Source organism: Prionailurus bengalensis, chromosome C2 (genome assembly GCF_016509475.1).
Source record: "Prionailurus bengalensis isolate Pbe53 chromosome C2, Fcat_Pben_1.1_paternal_pri, whole genome shotgun sequence".
Taxonomy (NCBI): Eukaryota; Metazoa; Chordata; class Mammalia; order Carnivora; family Felidae; genus Prionailurus; species Prionailurus bengalensis.
Genome location: NC_057350.1, coordinates 115,033,617 through 115,054,677, shown reverse-complemented (window position 1 = coordinate 115,054,677; position 21,061 = coordinate 115,033,617). Strand labels below are relative to the sequence as shown.

The window sequence follows — 21,061 nt, the reverse complement described above, 5'->3', positions numbered from 1 at the left end:
CTTTTGGGTCATATCTTTGTGATGCTCCCAAGGGTACATAATTTTGTTTTTCTCCTGTTACTTTCTTTACCATGGGAGGGGTCTCAGCTGAGAAACTAGAAGGGTGGAGGGAAAATTCGTTACCCTTCCCCACCGATAATTCAGTTCTAAACTTAGTTCTGACGAAATTAAAAGCAGTACTCAATCTCTCTAATTTTGTAATACTCCATCCTCATTCGAGGACACATGTAATCTGCTGCTCAGTGTGCTGCTAACCTGTATTAGGTTAATGTTAATTAAAATATACTTTAAATGTTTATTTTTGAGAGAGCGTGAGAGCACGAGCCAGGGAAGGGAGAGAGAGGGGAGAGAGAATCCTAAGCAGGCTCCGCCCTGTCAGTGCAGAGCTGGACAGAGGGCTCAAACCCATGAACTGTGAGATCATGATCTGAGCCGAAATCAAAAGTCAGACGCTCAACCAACTGAGCCACCCAGGCACCCCTGATATCTTTTGAAAAGAACAGAAAATTTTCAAGATTCCATCTTAAATTCTGACCTGTAGAATAAGGTAGGAAAAATTGAATCCGCACCACACTGACAAAGAAAATTGTGATAAATTTTCAGATAAATTCTGAAAATGACCAATGTGAAATATTTTAAGAGCCATTGCCAATCTTCTGTCTCTCTATTTGTGACTCAGTGAATCATAAGACTGGATACTCAATTAATCAACGGCTGGAAAATATTATGATAATGAAGCCCAAGATTCTGAAGGTAGCTTTGTAAACATCTTTTAAATAGTTTTTCTCATGACTAATGCTAGTACATCTGCAATGATGTTCGTAGTAAATGACAAAATTTATTCTTGGTATTTCTGCTAGTATGCTTAAATAAAATTTCCTTTAAAATTGGAAACTGTAATCCTTTATTAATACAGTGCTCTGGTGATTTGTGTGTGGGAAATGATACCTCCCTTCACATACATTCCCCTACCCTTCAAAGAGAATTAGAGCTTCAGAAATGACACCTGAGAGCAGAAAGCTCAGGGCCAGTGTGGAAAGATGGAAGGAAACACAATGAAGGATTGTCTGCAAACCTCCATCTCCTGAATATGACTTTTATAAACTTTGAACTATGAAGAAAGTGTTTTAATACATAATGCTAGCATATTTGTCCTTTATAGCAATACAACAGGAAAATATAGTTTTAAATATTTTTTATGGAGGAAGAGGCCCATGAAGGTGAAACTGCCTAGGGCCCTCAAAAGTCATAATGGGGGGGCGCCTGGGTGGCTCAGTCGGTTAAGAGTTGGACTCTTCCTTTCAGCTCAGGTCATGACCTGAGTTAGAGCCCTGCATGGGGCTCTGTGCTGACAGCATGGAGCCTGCTTGGGATTCTCTCTCTCTCCCTCCCTCTCTGTCCCTCCCTGCTCGTGTTCTCTCTCTCTCTTTCTCTCAAAATGAAATAAACTTTAAAAGTCATAATGTGGCCCTGCCTCGTAGGCCCTCAACTCGCTGTCATAGGCTGCAAAGGGAAAGGAGAAAACGTAAGTTACAATCTCTTAACACTTCCCAGCTTTACTCCTTGGTTCTAGTCACTCTGAGTGCCCAACCCGGCAAAACAGGGAGAAGGTGTTCTGGACCTTGTCCTTTTGGTCCCAGCAATACACTGAGTTGAATATCTCCCCGAATGGAGCTTCAAGGACACCCTCACCAAGACTGCCTGCTGATGGTCTTACAGAGCGAAGTAGATGGCGTGGACTCAGTCTAGCAGCCTCTCTCTGTGGAGCAGCACCTCGAAATCCTGGGAAAGGGGTGGAACCCACTTAGAAACTGTGGAGCCAGGTTTTGGGGAAACGTCTGACCCAGGACTGGCAGCACTAACAGAGTCTGACTTGCACAGGGCCTCTGGACATTGCGCTAAGACTGAGAGGGTCGACTCCCTCATCGGCTTTGCTCTGTTTTCTTTTGCTTTGTTCTGTTCTGTGTGTCTGAGCCTCCATGGACACAGTTTCTGCAGTGTGAATCCATTACAGAAAAGAAAGGAAGTCAGAGGTAGATATCAGGGGGATGGGCAGTGTGAGTAGCATACACAGGCGGAGGGTCCCCAGGCCCAACTGCTCAGAGAGCTGCTCATCTCACTCCCTGGGGTCAGCTGGTAATGCCACTTCACCAAGTGTCCACCGCAGTGATGGAAGACCTGGACAGCAGGGTTTCCTGAAGCCAAGAGGCTATACTACGACCTGGTCCTAGACCAGACCTTGTTCCCTGCCTCTGGAGTATAGAATCCCCAAAGGCCATAGGACATGATCCCAGCAAGGCTAGATTAATGTCTGTTTTTGGAGCAATAGTAGCAGTCATATCACAGTTTGTAGAGAAATGGCTTCCTACGTGTGATTTTTTTTTTTTTGATTTTTGATTTTTTATGGTTTTTAACTGGAGTGAGGAGTCTTAATCCTGAGTCACCCTGGATGCGTCAGTTCTTCTCTTAGCCAGCTGGAGGAACTGACGCTCAGTGAGGGCTCTGGGGGGCATCTCCAAGAGAGCTGGTGGTGATGACTCAATGGCAAGTGAGGGAACAGGTTTCTGCAGAGGTTGCAAGAAACAAAATGAGGGAGTTCACAGTAGACTATCGCGTTTCTCCACTATCGGTGGAGAAGGTTACCACTGGAGTCACCAATCTTTGTATGTAAGTTATTACAAAGGCTGTCAGCAACCTTTTTATAGTCTACTTTATGGGAGTGGGGATGGCTTCTAATTTCTTCCAGGAGGTAGTCTATATATACATTTATAAGCCAAAAGTACCATTCTGCAATGTTGTTTAAATGATCCCAGAATAGTTCAATAGTGTACTCGGGACCCTCCGTTTCTAGGTACCTGGTCAGGGTTTGGAGGACTTGGGCTTAGACTTTTTTTGCTGATAGCTTCCAGGAATGATGGTGCTGAGGTTATGTGCCCATCCCCACAAAGCAGATCTAACAGGTCAACAGATACTGCAGGTACATGGTCAGAAGCCACACAACCAGGCCCTCCTGAGATCGATCTATTACTGCCCAGACAACGTCATCCAGGAGAATAGGGATAATAGTCAACCTATGTAGCCATCTGGTCGAGAAAGGGCATGGGACCACACTTTCTGCATTATAGGCAGTAGATGGAACCTGCCCTTCCTCAAGCAGAAGCTTGCCTTACTTCATAAAGGCAGTAATGTCCAAAATGGAGATTATATCCCAGTGCCTGGCAACTTGACATCACATTTTGCAAAGCATTCCAGGGGGACCCACTGATAACCACAACTGCCAGTTTTTCTGGCGAAGCTCACTGTCCTGTCTAGATTGGATGTAATCATCACTTCCCTTTTTGTCTGCTTGGAACAGACACCATACAGGACTGCCTTGGCTGTTTATGTCACCTCTTTGGTCATTTCCCCCACCTGCCGTATTAGATTTTATCCATACACATACTAACAGCAGTGGGCTCCCGTGGTGGTTCAAGAGACAGAGGTTTGGAAACCACTCGTAAAGATTATTTGGTATATTAAAAAAAAAAACAACCCTGCAGAAACTGTGGATAGGATGGGAAAAGAGAGCCTTGAGTTATAAAGATGATATGCTTCCAGCGGGGAGAAGGGTGGGTCCACAGGGTGAACATTGTGAACTGAAACCCTAGAAGCCTCTGTTTTTTTGTGGCAGAATTGCTTCAGCTATGGAAAGATTTTTGCCACCAAAGTGGGGTTTCTATGTGGAGTTAATAAATGCATAGCAGAGGGAAGAGGGAAATGGTCCACGTGTGCTTTCAGACACAAGGGTCGGCTGCAGCATCTACTTGGCACAGCGTGATGAAGAGCTTTGAAGCTAGTTCAGAATGCCTCGTGACCAAGAGGTGCTGAACAATCCTACACTTTGCACAAACAAAAAGCTGTCTGAACTTGCACTTAAAATTTTTTCTTAATGTTTATTTATTTTTGAGAGAGAGAGAGAGAGAGAGAACATGAGCGAGCAGGGAGGGACAGAGAGAGAGGTGAGACAGAGAATCTGAAGCAGGCTCCAGGCTCTGAGCTGTCAGCACAGAGCCTGATGCGGGGCTCAAACTCATGAACCATGAGCTCATGACCCGAGCCGAAGTCGGATGCTTAACCAACTGAGCCACCCGGGATCTCCTGAACTTGCACTTTAATAAACGAATTAGAAAGGAATAGAAGGATCCAGTGAGCAGGATTCCTCAGAGAATACCAGGGGGCACCTGAGGAGCCCTCGGCGGCGGCCAGATGGTTGTAGAGGAAGGATGAGCATGTTTCATACCCCTCCCAGGGCCTTCTCAGAGTCCCTGCAGGGCTTTGGTTACAGACAATGTCCCCTAATTTGGTTTCACTGTAACATGACATCGTGGTTGATCATAGACAGGATTGCTGTAGGCCTCAGGCACAAACCCTCTGAAGTCCAGAAAATCTCAGTTCATGAGAAATTGACCCCAATCTTGGTGGGTGGAGATAACTGCTTGTAGGTTTCCATTCTGGCAAAGAGGCATGTCTGATAAGGACCTGTACCCTGAGGCGAAACAAAACTCAGCAAACACCCCACCTTCTAACTCTGGAAGAAGAAACAGACCTTGTTTGGGATGTGTGTGTATTAGATTTTATCTAGATGTTGACATGCTTTCCTGCCTTCTAGTTTCAAATTTCCCAGGCTTTCTAGAAGGTATTTTACAAACTATAATCCTTGGCCTATTAGTGGATTGTGAAATCAATTTGGTAGGCCACAACCAATACTTTTGTTTTATTTAAAAAAAATTTTTTTTAATGTTTATTTTTGAGAGACAGAGACAGACAGAAAGAGACAGAGTGTGAGTGGGGGAGGGGAAGAGAGAGAGCGAGAAAGACATAGAATCTGAAGAGGCTCCAGGCTCTGAGCTGTCATCACAGAGCCCCATGCGGGGCTGGAACTCACAAGCCGTGAGATCATGACCTGAGCCAAAGTCGGACGCTTAACCAACTGAGCCCCCCAGGTGCCCCTATTTTAAATTTTTTATTATGGAAGACATATATAGAATATATAGAATATTAGGAAGAATAGTATCATGTCCTGCCATGTGCCTCTTGCCCAGTTTCAACAGTCACCACCTCATAGTCTCGTTTCATCTACATTTCATTTCATCTGTCCCATTTATTTTGAAGCCAGTTCCAAAACTTCTATCATCTTATCTGTAAATACTTTGGTATATATCCCTAAAAGATAATGATTATTCACATTTTTAAATGACATATATAGAATATAATAGAAAGTGAAGGTTAAGTCATCTTTTACTAAACTTTTATTACAGTTGTGTGTGTGTGTGTGTGTGTGTGTGTGCACAGTGCACATTTGGCTGCAGTGTAAAATGTATTTCTTACAGTGCAATTCAGAGTCATTGTTCTAGAAGAAACTCTCTGTTAGGGCCCAGTCCTCAGAGACAGCCTCACATCCCCCCTTCCCCCCCCCCACTCACTGATGTCAGAGGGGAATCTGGCTCGACCTGATAGGAGAGAAGTGTTGGGGTGGAACGCTGGGGTGGGTGGAGGGTGGTCTGGATGGTGTGATGTCCTTCCTGTCTTCAGAGGCACATTCATGAAGCTTTCACTAGGGGGAATTTGTGACGGGGCTAAAGAAAAAGTATAGGATAATAAATATTTGCAGCCTCCCCCTCTTTTCAAACGAGGCCTTGGAGCCTGGCTTTGTGTTGCTGCTGAGAACAAAAGATGAATTGAAGGAGGCCTACAGAAGCAAAACTCATCCTATTCAATGAAGGGCTGAGCAGAAGTGGGAAGGGCAGGTGGAAGGGAAGTGGTGAGGCTGGAGGAGAACAGGGAGGAGAGTTTGAGAACAGGTAGGGAAAGCAGCCAGGAGGGGTTTCCGAGTGGCTGCTGTGGAGACGGGTAAGGGTAGCTCAGGAGGGATTTTAGGATAATTTGCTCTGATTCATGGAGTGTATCTTGCGTTGGACTCATTTTAAAAACTTCAGGAGAGTTTTAAAATCCTTTCCAGTGCTATTTGGATGTTGAGCTAGTGCTGCTGTTGAATGCCACTTTAGGAAGAATAGCTCAGCTTGTGTGGGTCAGGGTGAATTGTTACAGTCTCCTCCATCCCCTACTTTATACACCTGATTCTCATTTTTCTTTCAGCCTACAGCTCGGGAAGCCTTGCTTCCAGAAAGCTCCTCCTTGGTGCTTCCATAGCCCTTGCCCAACATCCCACCCTGGGCCTCGTTGTTACCAATACTTCTACACTCCATGGTGCTGAAGGATGGTTACAGGCCAGGACCCTGTCTGGCTCATCTGAGGCTGCCAGCAGAGAACACAACCTTTGTTGATCCTCTGTCTTCAAGGAAATGAGAATCCCATTGGGGGGTCTTGGGAAACAATAGGGAAAAATACAATTGGGAATAGAAGTAAGCTCTAAGTGTGTGATATGGACTACCCTGCATGATTTATGAGTTTAGAACAGAAATGATAGATTGAAAACAACAAAAACAACAATAGTAAACACTTTTTAGTGCTTTCAGTATACCAGACACTGTCCTAAGTACTTCACATATGTAAACTCCTGTAATCCTCACAAGAACCCTCTGACTTGGGTACTCTTTTTGCTCTCATTTTGCAGATGAGGAGAACAAGGCACGGAGAGGTGAAGTGGATAATGGACCCACTGCCAGTGAGGGTGGAGCGGTGCCATCTGGTTCTAGACTCTGAACTTTTAGCCATGGCCACATCCTGAGTGATGGGCAGGTGTTTATGAAGGAGGAGGATTCAGGCTGTTGAGAGGAGAGAGGAGGTAATTCTGGGGCACGTGTGAACGTGTGGGGGCGGAGAAGGATTTTGGTGTGTTCATTGCCTTATGGAGCAGTATCTTTCAGAAGAGGTGCTGGGAAATCAGCTGGAATGGGAGGCATGGAGCCTGGTGATGGAGTTGAGAGCTGATGTTGTTGGAACCAAGGAGTCAAGTCTTCAGTTGGAGAACTGCTGTGATGAAGGTCACTGCCCTGGAAGATTAAGTGTGGGGGCCACAGGCTGGTAGGATTTGTGTGTGTGTGTGTGTGTGTGTGTGTGGTGAAGGGTTGGGGCAAGTGAGAGTCAGTGGGTCTCTAAAATGCTGTCAGAGGGTCTAAGATAGAGGCCCGAGGGTCTCCATGTGAAAAAGGGGCTCCTCTCTGCCACATGGATGGTGAGAATGGGGACCATAGAGCAGATGAGAGATTTGAGAGGGGTGATCCATTGGATAATATTCCCAATGAGAGGAAATAGAGGTGACCCCAGGGTTTCACAACCCTGTGGGGAAAATGGGAGTCTCAGGGAGTCCCTGAGAAAGGCATGTTCATGAAGATTTCAAAATGGCAAAAAGGGGAGCAAGGTGTAGGCAAGATGAAAGTGAGAGACCTGAAGGCACCACGGCCCTTCTCAGGGCCTGCTCTTTCCACAAGGTCTGGCCCTGACCTGACCTGCTTAACCTCTTTCCCTGAGAACCAGGAATTTCCTGTCCTCAGGAAATTCTGCATACCTCCCCACCCCCAGCTTTTCTGACTTTCTCTTTTTAATTCTTTGGTCTTTGCTTGAAGTGCTACCTTCTCAAGGAAATGGATCCTGATACCCCTGAAACGAGGGTAGTCCGCTCATTATCTGCTCCCATAGCACCTGGCACTCTTCTTCATAATTCTCATCATATTAGTGACTGTTTCAATCTGCCAGCCAATAAATATTTACTGAGCACCTACTGTGGGCCAGGCACTGTTCTGGCTGCTGAGGAGGCTGCAGTCAACAGGACAAAACCCTTACACACGTGAAGCTTACTTTCTAGGTGCAGGGTGATGGAACACAGAAAAGGTAAAAAGTACAGGAATAGGAACCAGGTCAGAGAGTGAGCAGTATTATGTGAGGAATTAAAATAGAGTGGCATCATACTAGGTTGGGAAGTCTGAGAAGGAGACGCTGGAGCCAAAGGCTGAATAGCAAGAGTCAACCAAGCAAGACCAGGGTGGATGGCTGGTGCGGAGGCCCTGAAGTGGGAATGAGCCCGCCTTGTGGCAAGAGTGGAAGATCTCATCGCTGGAACGCGGTAGATGAGGGCAAGAGTCATGTGAAATGAAGCGTGAGAGGCCGGATCATGGAAACAGGGGCACAGAATTTAAAAAAAAACAAAAAAGGAGACAAAGATGTTAGCTTTCGAAATGCAATGGAAGCCATGAGGAAGCTATTAAACAGGAGTTGTCTCATGATATAATTCATGTTTCTAAAAGATAGTCTAGACGGTGTAAGGAAAGTGGATGGTCGAAGGACTCTTAGAGTGGAAATCAGGAGGCTATAACTTGAGCAATCTAGAGAGGGAGGATGGTGGCTTGCGCCAGGGCAGAGATGCCGAAGCTGAAAAAGAGTGAGTGGATTCAGGATGCGTCTTGGAATTAGGGTCAACAGGGCTGCCTGCTGGATTGGATGTGGGGGAGACAAAGAAAAGAATCAAGGATAACTTGTGTATCTCAGAAGGGAATTGTGAAGAAGACATTTATTGGGACAGAAAAGAATGTGAGAGAGGGTGGGCAGCAGGTGATGCCTCCAGAGTTCTGTTTGAGTCATGTCAAGTTGGAGACACCTATTAAGGTATGTAAGTTTAAGGGCGCCTGGGTGGAGTCAGTTGGTTGAGCATCTGACTCTTGATTTCGGCTCATGTCATGATCTCACAGTTCATGGGATTGACCCCCATGTCAGGATCTGCGCTGATAGCACTGAGCCTACTTAGGATTCTCAATCTCTCTCTCTCTTTCTCTCTCTCTCTCTCTCTCCTCTCTCTTTCTCTCTCTCTCTCCAAGTAAATAAATAAACATTAAAAAAAATATATGTAAGTGTATATCTAAGTTGGGGGGCCAGATACCAGTTTGTGGTTCTTAGTGGGGATCAAGGCTGGAGATATGGATTCCTGGTCCTCAACCTAAAGATGGTATTTCAAGTCAAGGGCCTGGTCGAGATCATCTGGAGCTTGTTTGATTTCTGATTGAAGTGATGGAGAAGTCATTGTGAAGGAAATGGGATCCAGACCTCAAGTGGATGGGGGTGGCCTCTGGGGACATTTCATTTAGAGACTGAGAGAAGGTGGGTGGAGATTTCTACATAGATGCTGCCAGATTAAAGTCTATGTCCTAGGTTGGTGAAGCAGTTCCTCCCTGATTAGTTCTAGTATCTCAATGAAACATGTGAAAAGTTACTAGCTGAGCATGAAGCAGGGAAGGAGGTGTTAGAAGTTTGAAGTGGTGGATCAATTTTTGTCCAATATCTCTCTTTCCAAAAGAGTATCAGCCCCATGGGAGCAAGAAGTGGATCTGTCTTATCCATTGCCATTCCTAGTATCCAGCAAGTTGCTGCTCATATAGTAAGTGTTCAACCAACAATTGTTAAATGAATGAATCAGCAATTGAATAGAAGTTAGACATCTCTTCCAGTTATTTATTACTGCATGACAAACCACCTTGAGATTTGGGGACTTAAAGCAACCACTTATTAGTATCTCTCACCATTCTGGGTGGGGTTTTTAAAATTAATTTATTTATTTTGAGAAAGAGAGACAGAGCACTTTCATGTGTGAAAGCAGGTAAGGGGCAGAGAGAGAGGAAAAGAGAGGATCCCAAGCAGGCCCCTCATAGAGCCTGATGCAGGGCTCGAACTCACTAACCATGAGATCAGGACCCGAGGCAAAATTAGAGTCAGATGCTTAGCCGACTGAGCCACCCAGACACCTCAGATCTATGGTTTTGATAAGCTCACCTGGTAGTTCTCACCTGGATTGCAGTCAGATGGCAGCTAAGGCTGAAGTTATGGCTTCTTAATTCATGTGTCTGGTGCTTGGGCTGTGATGTCTGGGCCGGCTGGGGGCTCGTTGGGCATCACTCTCTCCATACGGCTTCTCCTTGTTGCAGGCATGGGCTTCCTTGCAGTATGGTGATCTTAGGGTAGTTGTATACTTTCACAGTGGTTGGCTTCTCCAGGAACACTAGTTCCAGGAGACTCGGGCAGAAGTTGTAAGGCTTCTTAAAACCTACCCCAAGAAGTTTCACAGCACTCCATCCACTCTGTTCTCTTAGTCAAAGCAGTCACAGGCCCCTCAGATTCAAGGGAGTGAAGGGAAAGGCTGTGCCTTTCAACAAGGGAAGGATGTGACGCAACTTTCTTGGGGACAAGCTACAACAACATCCATGTGACTGTGTCCTGTAGACCTGGAATTTCGGGGAAAGGATAGAAATCATAGGGATAAGGAGCCGGATTCATGAAAATGGATTGGTTCCCTTGAGGAAGTAATTGTAAGAAGGCTAAGACTTGGAGGTCATCCCTGCCGCACACATCCCCTAGTCAAAGGTCGAAAAGAGCAAGAGGGGAGAGGGAGAGGACCTGGGAGGAAGAGAGGCAAAGAGGAAGGGGCAAGGACTGAAGGAAAGAGTGGGGGGATAGAGAGGGAGAGGGAGAAGAAGGGAAGGGGAGGAGGAGGAGGGAGAGAAATATTGGAAGATTGGGTACCCAACCAACTTTAGCTTGAAGCCTAAATAAGAGCCCACTAATCTGAAGGGTAAAACCAAATTCTCAAAGCTGTTTATTTTCAGAGTCTACTAAGTGTACTTAATAAAATTCCTAGTAGTTGCTGCTTTAGCCCTACATGGAGCAGAACCTTAAAATGTTATGCTTGGGTTTGAGATTCTAGCTGCACCCCAGTCTGTTCCAGTTTGGTTTAGGTTCAGTCTGGTGACTGCGCAGTTTGTTCGCATCGATTCTCATTGTAGATATCACCATTCACCCGCCCCACTGCAGTGCTCGATTAAGTTTCACAAAACCTTCACAAAGTAGTGATTTTGGTTCCGTTTTGCATTTGAAAAAAGGTAATAGTTATGCCAGATTTAAAGCTGGGTTTGGGCTAGGGTCACCTATCTGGCTCATTCAATAATTTTCTTTTTTTCTTTGCCAGTTCAGCCAATTCCTGAGTATACTTTGTATCTGAGTCTCGGTTTTCATTGAGAAATGAGATTTTATCTTTGCAGAGTGGGAAGGGAAAATAGAAAGCAGCGGGTCCTGTCAAAAGGAAAGGTGAACTCAGTGTCAAATGATGGAACTGCAAAATTAGAGAGCCAGAGGCTCTAATGAGGAGGAATAAAAGGGCAGAGAACAAAAGGCAGCAGGAAATGATGGAAGGGAGAGGAAGTCAAACGGTCTCGGTTGATCTGATATGTTTTCTCTTAGAAATAGGAGACAGCGGTGCTGCAGCCTGGCAGCCAAGGAAAATGGCTCACATATTTATTCACTGTGTTATTTCTCTTTATTTATTGTAAAATCATACAGCACGTGTGATCTTTAAACAACAGCCAACTTAAAGTTAGTTTACAATCTTTTTACCTTAGGGGGAATCAGTACCTACGCTCCCGTTCCTACACAGACCCTTCATGTCTTCTCCATGCTCTGAGCTGAGGCCGGGATCAGAGGCTCGGATTCGGCCATGAGTCTGTGAGCTGTTTATGAAAAGCAATTGCTCTCAGTTTAAATTAAAGTTCCTGTGTTGAGACGGCCTCCACGCGGGACGTTGAATGTTGACACTTAATGTTGATTCTGGAAGGTACTCTTCCAAGCTCATCAGTCCCTGTCTTTCATCCGACAGATGAGAACACGCAGGCACCAGAATCCCAGTGATCAACTTATTCATTTTGCTGAAAAGACGGTGACTTTCACAAGAGATTTCATAAATAAAGCTATGTACATACCTTCAAAAAGATCATTAGCAGTCCACGCATTACACTCCTCCACACCATCCGAATGAACTCATCCTTGTCATAAATGTTCTGAGCTGAGACACAGCAGAATGGGAGATGTCTTTTGGACCTCACTTCTAATGTTTTAAAGTCACTATTCTGGGCTTTGTCAACTTCTTGACAAAGTTAGTCCTTTAAGTCTGAATAGAAAATATCTACATAGTGACTCTACGTTCATTAGGGTTACCTCACTGCCGCCATAAATAAAACTCCTAATCAGTAGCTTCACACTTGTTTGGGTGACAGTTTCCTCATCTGTAGAATGAGGGTCATGTCGTATTAAACGAGCTAATATTTACAAAGCCTTTAGAATAGTGCCTGGCACATAGCAAATCTCTGTAAGTGGTTTCTGAATGGATGAATGAATGAATAAGTGAATGAATGAGTAAACGTTTGTTTCTTGCTTCCTCACACAGTGTGGGTGTCCCTGGCCTTTCGTCGGTTTTTCCTGCGCTCACTCAGGGCCCAGCTTCCTTGCTTCTTGGGGCTCCACTTCCATGATGTACCCCTGGTCCTCTCCTTCCCCAGGAACATCCAGCATTCGGGCACCCAGTGTGCCCTCCTCTTCCTGACACCAAAACTGGAAATGATCTAAATTGCCTGAGTGGGGAAAGATCTTGATTCAGCTGCCGCTACAGAAAAGAGACCTTGTTCGAGAGATGTCAGTAATGACCCCCACCTCGTTGGGCTCATTTGAGAATTGTTTAAAATAATACATCTACAGTACCTGGCACACAGTACCAAGCCACTATTTGTCCCTGCTTGTTTACATTTGTCTTCCGTATTTTAGCTATTCTTCTGTTCTTCTCCTCCTTTTTTTCTCCAGCCTTTCCAAATAGGTACGTATGTTTGACATTATTTTTGTTGGTACTTAATGACACTTTCCATAGCATTAGTTCTATTTCTCGGAATAAGAATGGGTGTTATCCAAAAGCATCTTCCTCATTAACAGAGGTACTAGCTCGGACCAACTTTCAGGTTGAATACTCCTTCATTCCTTTCCAGGCCAGCAGTGTGGCTCCTGGTGAAGGACAAGAAGCAGGGATGGGGAGTGAGAGAGGGCATAGAAATGAGAGACTTTGTGTTCTTACCTCATATCACTCTTTTCAAAGTAACTTCTTTTATTTTGGAAATATTTTATTTTTTCAATAAGTATTTTACCAACGATACCAAAGAAAACTTCATAGTCACATGCTTACAATTTCATGGCTGCTTAATCATATCCATTATATGTGGATTTTATTAGTTTCAGCCTCAGTTGAAACATTATTCCCCATATTTTCAGGTGCCTGGGGAAGGCGCCCCTCACGGCCAGGCCTCACGTGTTGCCCACACTGGAGCTTTTCTAGAATCTAGTATTTTCCCTCAAAAGCAACTTTAACACAGTCACATTATAAACTACAAAGAATTAAAGCTACTTTCTTTGAAAATTTGCAATTCTCCTAAGATGGCTAGAGACACTTCAACCTAATGTGTTGCTGGCCTGAGGGAAGGAATTGATAAGCAACAACGTCCCAGTTTCTTCGGACGGTGCAGCTGATGTGGCCATTTTCCCTAAAGACCTCGTGCGATACTCAGGTCCCCTCCCGGACTGATTACAGCACACTCTCTGGAGGTGACACTGGGCATACGTTTTCACTCAAGCTCCCAGTTCTTTTAATTTCTTTTTAGTGTTTATTTTTGAGAGAGAGGGAGAGAGCGAGCGAGCATGGGAGGGACAGAGAGGGAGAGACACAGAATCCGAAGCAGGCTCCAGGCTCGGAGCTGTCAGCACAGAGCCCAGTGGGGGCTCGAATCCACCAGCCGTGAGATCATGACCTGAGCCAAAGTCGGACGCTTAATGGACTGAGCCACCCAGGTGCCTTCCAGTTCTAATGGGCTGCCAGAGTGGAGAATCGCTGTGGTAGACACTCATAATGCCTCCTAGATTCATACGCAAGCTCCTGATTATTTTTTCTAATAGTGGAGAGGCTACTGATGTTAACTGTATATACATGGAGACATGTGAAGGTGGGGTGCCCCAAGACAACAGGAGTGGGACACTAAGTCCACTGCCTTGGTGCAGAGGCCCCACGGTGTTTGTGAGGCCAGCCATGGTTCACTTCTCTGAAGCCTAAGAGGGGATCCACCTGGCTTTGGGGAATGAGGTGGGGGTGATGCTGCTGATGTCGCTCCCTCACTGAGAGTCCTGCGATGGGGCATCTGCAGGGGCAGGAAGGTCCCTTACCATCACAGGGGGCTTAGTCTTAACATCCTAACCGATTGTGTTCTGTTAATGGTGAACCCTCTGACATCTCTCCTCACACTCTCATTGCCCTCTCTTCTAACCGGGTCCCTGTGATAAGCAAGCTTTACTAATTGTGTCCCCATGCACGTGAGATCCTCTGTGTTACCGTGGTTAAGTTGTGAAACTAAAGGACAGCTGTTGAGGCAAGTGGCCCGAGGAGTAAGGCATGGCATCGCCCCCACAGGTGGATGCTTACCCACAAACGTTTTCCAAGCATCTGCATTTTCCAAGTCCAGGCATTGTGCTCAGGCCTGAGGCCAGCAGCATCTGCTAGAAATTCCACATTTCAGGCTCTTCCCCAGACCCACTGAATCCTCAGCTGATTCAGATGCACATTAGAGGGAGAAACATAGAACTGGGGCATGGAGGTCACTGAGATAGAGTCCTGGCTGCAAGGAGTTCCTGGATTCTGGCAAAATTAAAAATTCTTTTTTAAAAGGTAAAAACATGATCTCAGAAAAATATACAGTGAGTCTGTGTCAAAGATTCATTTATTTATTTAAAAAAATTTAAAATCTTTATTTTTGAGAAAGAGATACAGATTGAGAGCAAGGGAGGGGCAGAGAGAGAGGGAGACACAGAATCCGAAGCAGGCTCCAGGCTCTGAGCTGTCAGCACAGAGCCCAACGCGGGCCTCGAACCCACAAACCGTGAGATCATGACCTGAGCCGAAGTCAGACGCTTAACGACTGAACCACGCAGGTGCCCCTCAAAGATTTATTTAATTCGTTAGTAAGGGGATCAGCAAAATGGCAAAACTGGTTTAAAAGAAGATGGGAAAAACGGATAAATTTAGTCAACGAAAGAAATCGCAAAGTTCAGAATAAAACTGGTTCATGTCCTACAGGAACCTAAAAACCTTAACCTTTGTGTTTATTTTTTGATTTAAGAGAAACGGTTTGCCTCTTTACTGGCTAAAAATCATTTGCACTGTATCAATCGTCTACAAATTAACATCTAACTTTTCCAGAATCTGGCCTCTAATCGATAGAAAGTAGCAAGTCAAATGAAGTTAATATCCCCTTAGGCCTGCGTGTGAAATGATGCTGGAGGATGACTCGAAAGCCTCTAGGGTCATCTGAAGTTTGGGGTAATTTTTCTTACCAATTCAGGGAGGAGACATTTAGAAATAAATATTTGCAGTGAAATATCGTCAGTGATGATACAAATAGCACGTATGGCATGTTGGGCGCTGTTTCCATTTATTGGCTCTTCTAGTCACTGTCACCACGCTGTGAGGCAGGGCTACTGTGGGCTGCATTTTGCAGAGGATGAAATGAGGCAGTCAGACTCCTGACCCTCTGTGCTTAACTGCTTCCCCTGAGAAAATAGCTAAGGGGGCGGTAGGGTGTGCGCGCATGCGCGCGTGTGCGTGACTTTGACTGAAGTAGAAGCAGGTTGAGGGTGGACCTCGATGCGCAGCTTTTTTTCATTTCTTATGAAATGAATCATTCCCCGATTTGAGTCAGGCAATGAGATACAATATGATGATTGTCCGTTGCGTGGGCTGCCTGGAAACCCTAAGATCTTGTTTGTGTAAAATCCTTAATATTTGTGCCAACTTGGGCCGCTGCCCGTGGCAATCAGACATCAGACCTCATGTGTCAGCTCACTAAACCATCATTCCCCATCCTAAGGCTGAAACCGTTATGTTGGCATGTTTAGGAGAGACAGGGGAGGGAGATCTGTGTGTATGTTATAATTCAATGGGATGGATGTGTCAGTGTTCTTTGTTTTAAAAAAAAAATGAATTTCGTTAGAATCTGGCATTCTCTGAGAGTCTGGGTGATTACAGGACTCCAGCTTGATTTGGTATCTAGAACCCACTTCAGCATTAGGCCAATGAGTAGCCAAAATGAGTTGTTCTTTTCTAATTAAATAAGTCCACAATCTAATCTTCTACAAATATGGTAAACAGAGGAAGGACTGCTCCAGCCTACAGCCCCGAGTAGGTGTTACTACCCTGTCCTTCTGTTCCGCCTTTTTGTTGCTGGCACGTGTTTGAGGTTGGAGTTACAACTTGAGGAGCCAAATTGTCCTCCCCAGCCTCCTTTTGTTTTGTCACAATTAGCTGCACGTGCAGAACTGTTTTCCTATGTAATTGCTCCCACAAGGGGGTAATTGCACCCAAAAGTGGTTGGTTGCACCAATGGCAGGAGCAATTAGTAACAAAAATGCAAATAATTGCAGGCGTCCAAATTGCAGTCTTAAAAAAGGGACACCCAGAAGAAGTCTGACTGAAGATTTGGCCTGCTTTCTTTTTCCTGCTGGAAGTGTACTTGTTATTTGAAACCAATATTGTAATCTCTAGACCTGCCTCGACTTTCCACACCTCCAGGGACCTCTTGGAAATGGTGTACATTACAGGACTAAAGAAAAACCAGATTGATCGTAAATGTCAGCTTATTTAGGAACTAGAAAACGGAGTAACTTAGAATCAAAATTATATTGAGGGGGGAGAGCACAGACAGTTGAGCAAATGCATTTTTACCATAACTGTGAATCTCATAATTCCCTACAAGAAACCTGGGGGAAAATAGTCACAGAAATACTAATAACGTTAGTTTTTTTACTGACTCAGCCACTAATCACAGAATTACAGCAACTCTAGCTACACATCCTTCCCGTCCCCTTTCCCTCCTGAAATTATTACCAAATAGTGCAGGATCACGGCAGCCTCAGTGAGGCATGATCGTAACCTGCCTCCATGTTGTGAGCTTGTTCCCTGTGACATCCTTCTAGCTTTCTTCATTTAGATAGACTGGGCTGTGCCAGGTGGCTCTGGCCCTTTGCTGCTCTGGTTGACAATATTGGGCTTCCAGATTGCCCTCCATGAAATGGGGAAAATACACTTTTGTCTGTTCGTGTTACACCCTGAAACATAGGCCACAAGGGAATATGCCTTTCGTCTCTCAAATTCCTCCAGAGGTTTTAGTGAAACACCTCTCCTTTGTTTTTGTGTTTCAACATCCCCAGCTCTAGCCAGAGACCTGAAGGAGAAGGGGTACAGGGGAAAACTAAGAGGGAGGACAGCAGGAAGGCCAGTCCAGAGGGCAAGGTGAGCTCTTCACTCCTAATCACTCCTGCGCTCACATTCGCACACGCCAGTTCTATTCTCCTTCTTTAAGAGTTTCCTTCAGTAAGCTTCTTGGACCTTCGTGAAAAACAGATCTGGAAGTGGGCTTCTGTTATTTGTCCACAGTGTTTCAGAGGTACCTGGACATGCCTGAATTTTCCTGGAAACACAACCTAAGCTGTCTTTGGGACCTCAGCCACAATGGAATTGGTTGGCAGAGAAACATTGCCCTAGGGAAGACAGGAAGGGAAGGCAATCTTTTACAGCCAAGTGTTTTACAGCAAGGAAATAGCAAGTTCCTATTGATTACGGGCCCATAGGGGCCAGTCCCCCCAACAGAATGAAGAAAATAAACTCTGGTGATGTGTGTATTGTTTAGCATTTCTATATTAGTAAAGCCTTTTCCTTAGGGAATAAGTTTGCTACATGAATCAATGCCAATCCAACCAGGAGAATGTAGAAGAAATAAAAGAATATATAATGCATTTTCTTCCACTGGAAATCCACTTTTGTTTTGCTCACAGGGTAGAGGTAGAATTTGCAATGCTTTGGGGTGAAAAGTAGGGGGTGAGGGGTGAGCTCATTTGTTGACAAGAAACAATTTGGAGAAAACATTGGGCCACCTGTGGGCAGAATGTATTTAAAAACCAAAGGTTGGCCCAGCAGTGGAGATCTCACTGCTGCTGCTCCAGGCGTGTGTGAGCTCTTAGTCAATTTACTAATAGCCTCCTCCGCCCAGTGCTGGGGAAGAAATGTCGTGTTCCATTTACTCCCGCTGTTTGTAGCATCTGGGATGCTGCGCCATCACCCTGCCAGTATAATTCTCCCTTCCTTTGTTGCTGTAGCAGGCCTTGCAAAAGATTTACTTTGCAGATAAAAAAAAAGAAGAAGAAGAAGCATTAAGTGGTCAAAAATCACTAAGTTGAGGGGTTATAAAGTGTTTTTGCTCCAACTGAGAGAGCAAATACAAAGAGAATTGTGCAAGAATATTTAAGAGGGCTGCTCAGGTATGGTGACGTCACATGAAATGTGATCGGGCCAACTCTTTGGTTTGGGTAACAAAAGAAGGCAAGATCATTCTGAGTCCTAGTAAATCCCCTTGAGAAGTGGCTGCCAGTGTGTCCCAGGACTAAAAGAAATCCTATGACTGCTTGCGGAAGGAATTCTCGGGGTACAGGCTGCAGTCAGATTCTGTTTTCCTACCTTGATGATCTGGTGTGTGGTCAGTCGAAGGACTTGACATTGGTGGCTCTGTGTGCTAATGACTTGCACAGGGGAAAATGGACATCAGCTGGACTTTTCACGTGTCGCAGAGAGCCTTCCTCCCTGGTTGCCTATACAAAAATTAATTTAAGCTGGAAATAAAGGCTTTAATTGTGTGCTTAGGCTTTACAACCAGATGTTATCAGGACACAGTGCATTAGCAAAAAAAAAAAAATCACATTAAAATGTAAATGATTGACATGTACTTCTAAATTAAAAGGAGGCCATGGAAGCGGGGAGTAACAAAGCAGAAATATAATCTATTGAGAGCTCTGGGTAGATGGGTGTAGGGCTGTTGGGGTGTGGGATGATTATTTCTGAATAGCATGAATGACAGGGAGTTCTGGGTCAGCAGAGGGAGGGAGAGCAGAGCTTTTCAGGATATATTGGAAGTCTGTTGATTTTACCTGATTGCTGTTTCCCCTTTGTCTTATAATGGTATGTTCCTTTCCTTTGGGGCACTATGCTTCTCCCACTCCGTGTGGTCCTGGAAGGATTAAACTCTCCTCAGACCTTCCCCACCTCCCTTATGTGACCAGTCAGAGGTGTCAATCCTTCAGGGCACTGGTCTTCCCTGTGATGTGATGTGTAGACATCAAGAGAGAGAGGAAGGGAAGGAGGGGGGGTGGAGAGAGAGAAAGAGAAGGTTCTATTTTACTTCTGAGGTTTCTAGTTCTAGGCATTGTGTGAGGCTGGAGCTGCCGGCGGCAATTTCCCACAGCAGTCTGGGAGAAAGCGCAGGTGAAAGAAAGCCATCACAGAGAAGAAAATAGAGCCAAGAGGTAGAGAGAGAAACAGTTCTGATGGCATCACTAAAGGTGCTAGATCCAACCATACCTGAAGGCAGACACTTCTAGTTACCCTTTTGGCCTGAGAAAGTTTGAGTTGAATTTTTGTCATTTGCAACCAAATACATAGGGAATTAGACACTAGGAGAGGCCAATGGATTTTAATAAGGGAGATACAAACTCTGGGTTTTGACTCAAGGTTCTCCCCTACAAAGAAAAAAATACAAAATCTTTTGTGTTTCTTTGAACATGACGTTGCTTTGGGATATATACATGTGGGCTTTGGCTATACCTGAGAGAAAGTTATTTAATCATTTTGTTTCCTCTTTTGTAATGTAAGTAGTAATAATATATATAAATAGTAGTGCCCCTTCAGGTAGGGTAATACATGCAGAACCCTTAGGATGATGCCTGGCACATAGTAAGTGCTCAGTACATGTATACATACTTGCCTCTCATTCTCTCCTTGAACCTCCCTTCTCTCTTCCTTCCCCTCACTCCCCAACCTCAAGTCTCCATCAAAAGGTAGAAGTACTATTCTGGTAAAGGCGGATCTTAGAGTTTAGAAGGAATTGAGTTGATAAAGGCAGAAGCCTCTGTAGTGAATGCGGATAGAAGAGAGTCTGATGAGAGCACACATTCATTTAGAAAGTTTTCTGTCACACGCGGACTAAACACAAATGATTCTTTTCTTTTCTTCTTCTTTTTTTTTAATACTAGCCCTCTGTGTCTTCTTGGCCAGTGAAAATTCAATGCCTGGGTGTGTTTCCTGGTATAAAAAAATTTTTTTTAAGTTATTTATTTATTTTGAGAGGAGGGGAGGTGCAGGGTGAGGGGGGTGGGGAAGAAGAGAATCCCAAGCAGGATCTACCATCAGCACAGAACCTGATGTGGGGCTCGAACTCATGAACTGTGAAATCATGACCTGAGCTGAAATCATGAGTCAGAGGCTCCACCAACTGAGCCACCCAGGTGCTCCCCGTCATATAAAATTTTAAAGACAATTTGCAAGGCTGTAGAGGACTTACTCAACTGATTTGTCCGTGTTAATAACTTGGAATAGTGAACCAAATGATCTTAACATGATACACGGTATTAGGTAACACAAAGAAATCATAGGTATTTGGGTTGGCGATACATACCTGTTATACCAACTGCTTTATTATTCTTACACAAAATAATGCTATGGTCAAAGACAGAGGCAATTTACTATGAAATTAATGTAGCTTAAACCTCAAGGAACTTTTTGTGCATAGCCCCTCCCTAGGCCCTGGAGAAATGTAAACCACGTGTTCTCATATTCACATTTATTTTTAAGATTGGAAAAAGTAAAATATTTTTGCATTCTTTTTAAAAAGAGAGACCCCGGAGCGCCTGGGTGGCTCAGTCGGTTAAGCGTCCGACTTCAGCCAGGTCACGATCTCGCGGTCCGTGAGTTCGAGCCCCGCGTCAGGCTCTGGGCTGATGGCTCAGAGCCTGGAGCCTGTTTCCGAGTCTGTGTCTCCCTCTCTCTCTGCCCCTACCCCGTTCATGCTCTGTCTCTCTCTGTCCCAAAAATAAATAAACGTTGAAAAAAAAAATTTTAAAAGAGAGACCCCAATATTACATAAGCTACCAGCCTCAGAAAGCCTGTACCCATTCCTTGTCACTGCTTGACTCTTATAATAGATTTCCTGTGTTTTTTTTTTTTTTTAAAACAATCAACCCAAACTTAGAAATAAGACCAAGAAAAATAATCAACCCAGATGTGGAAACAGGACCAATAAGTCTATGGTAGAAATAAGACCCACACAGCCTTTTGATGGCATACGGGGGCATTGCTTCACAAACCTACCAATGAGTATTTAATTGTCTAGAAAAATGT

At 44.6% G+C, this 21,061-nt stretch overlaps 1 long non-coding RNA gene across 1 annotated transcript; it reads right to left on the bottom strand.

Annotated features, from left to right (window-relative positions):
- Positions 1 to 17,509: 17,509 nt before the first annotated feature.
- LOC122492403 lies at positions 17,510 to 18,477 on the bottom strand. Its single transcript, XR_006299610.1, has 2 exons — positions 18,350 to 18,477; positions 17,510 to 18,011 (listed from the first exon to the last, which is right to left on the bottom strand). It is a non-coding gene; the product is annotated as an uncharacterized LOC122492403 (long non-coding RNA).
- Between the last annotated feature and the right edge of the window lie 2,584 nt (positions 18,478 to 21,061).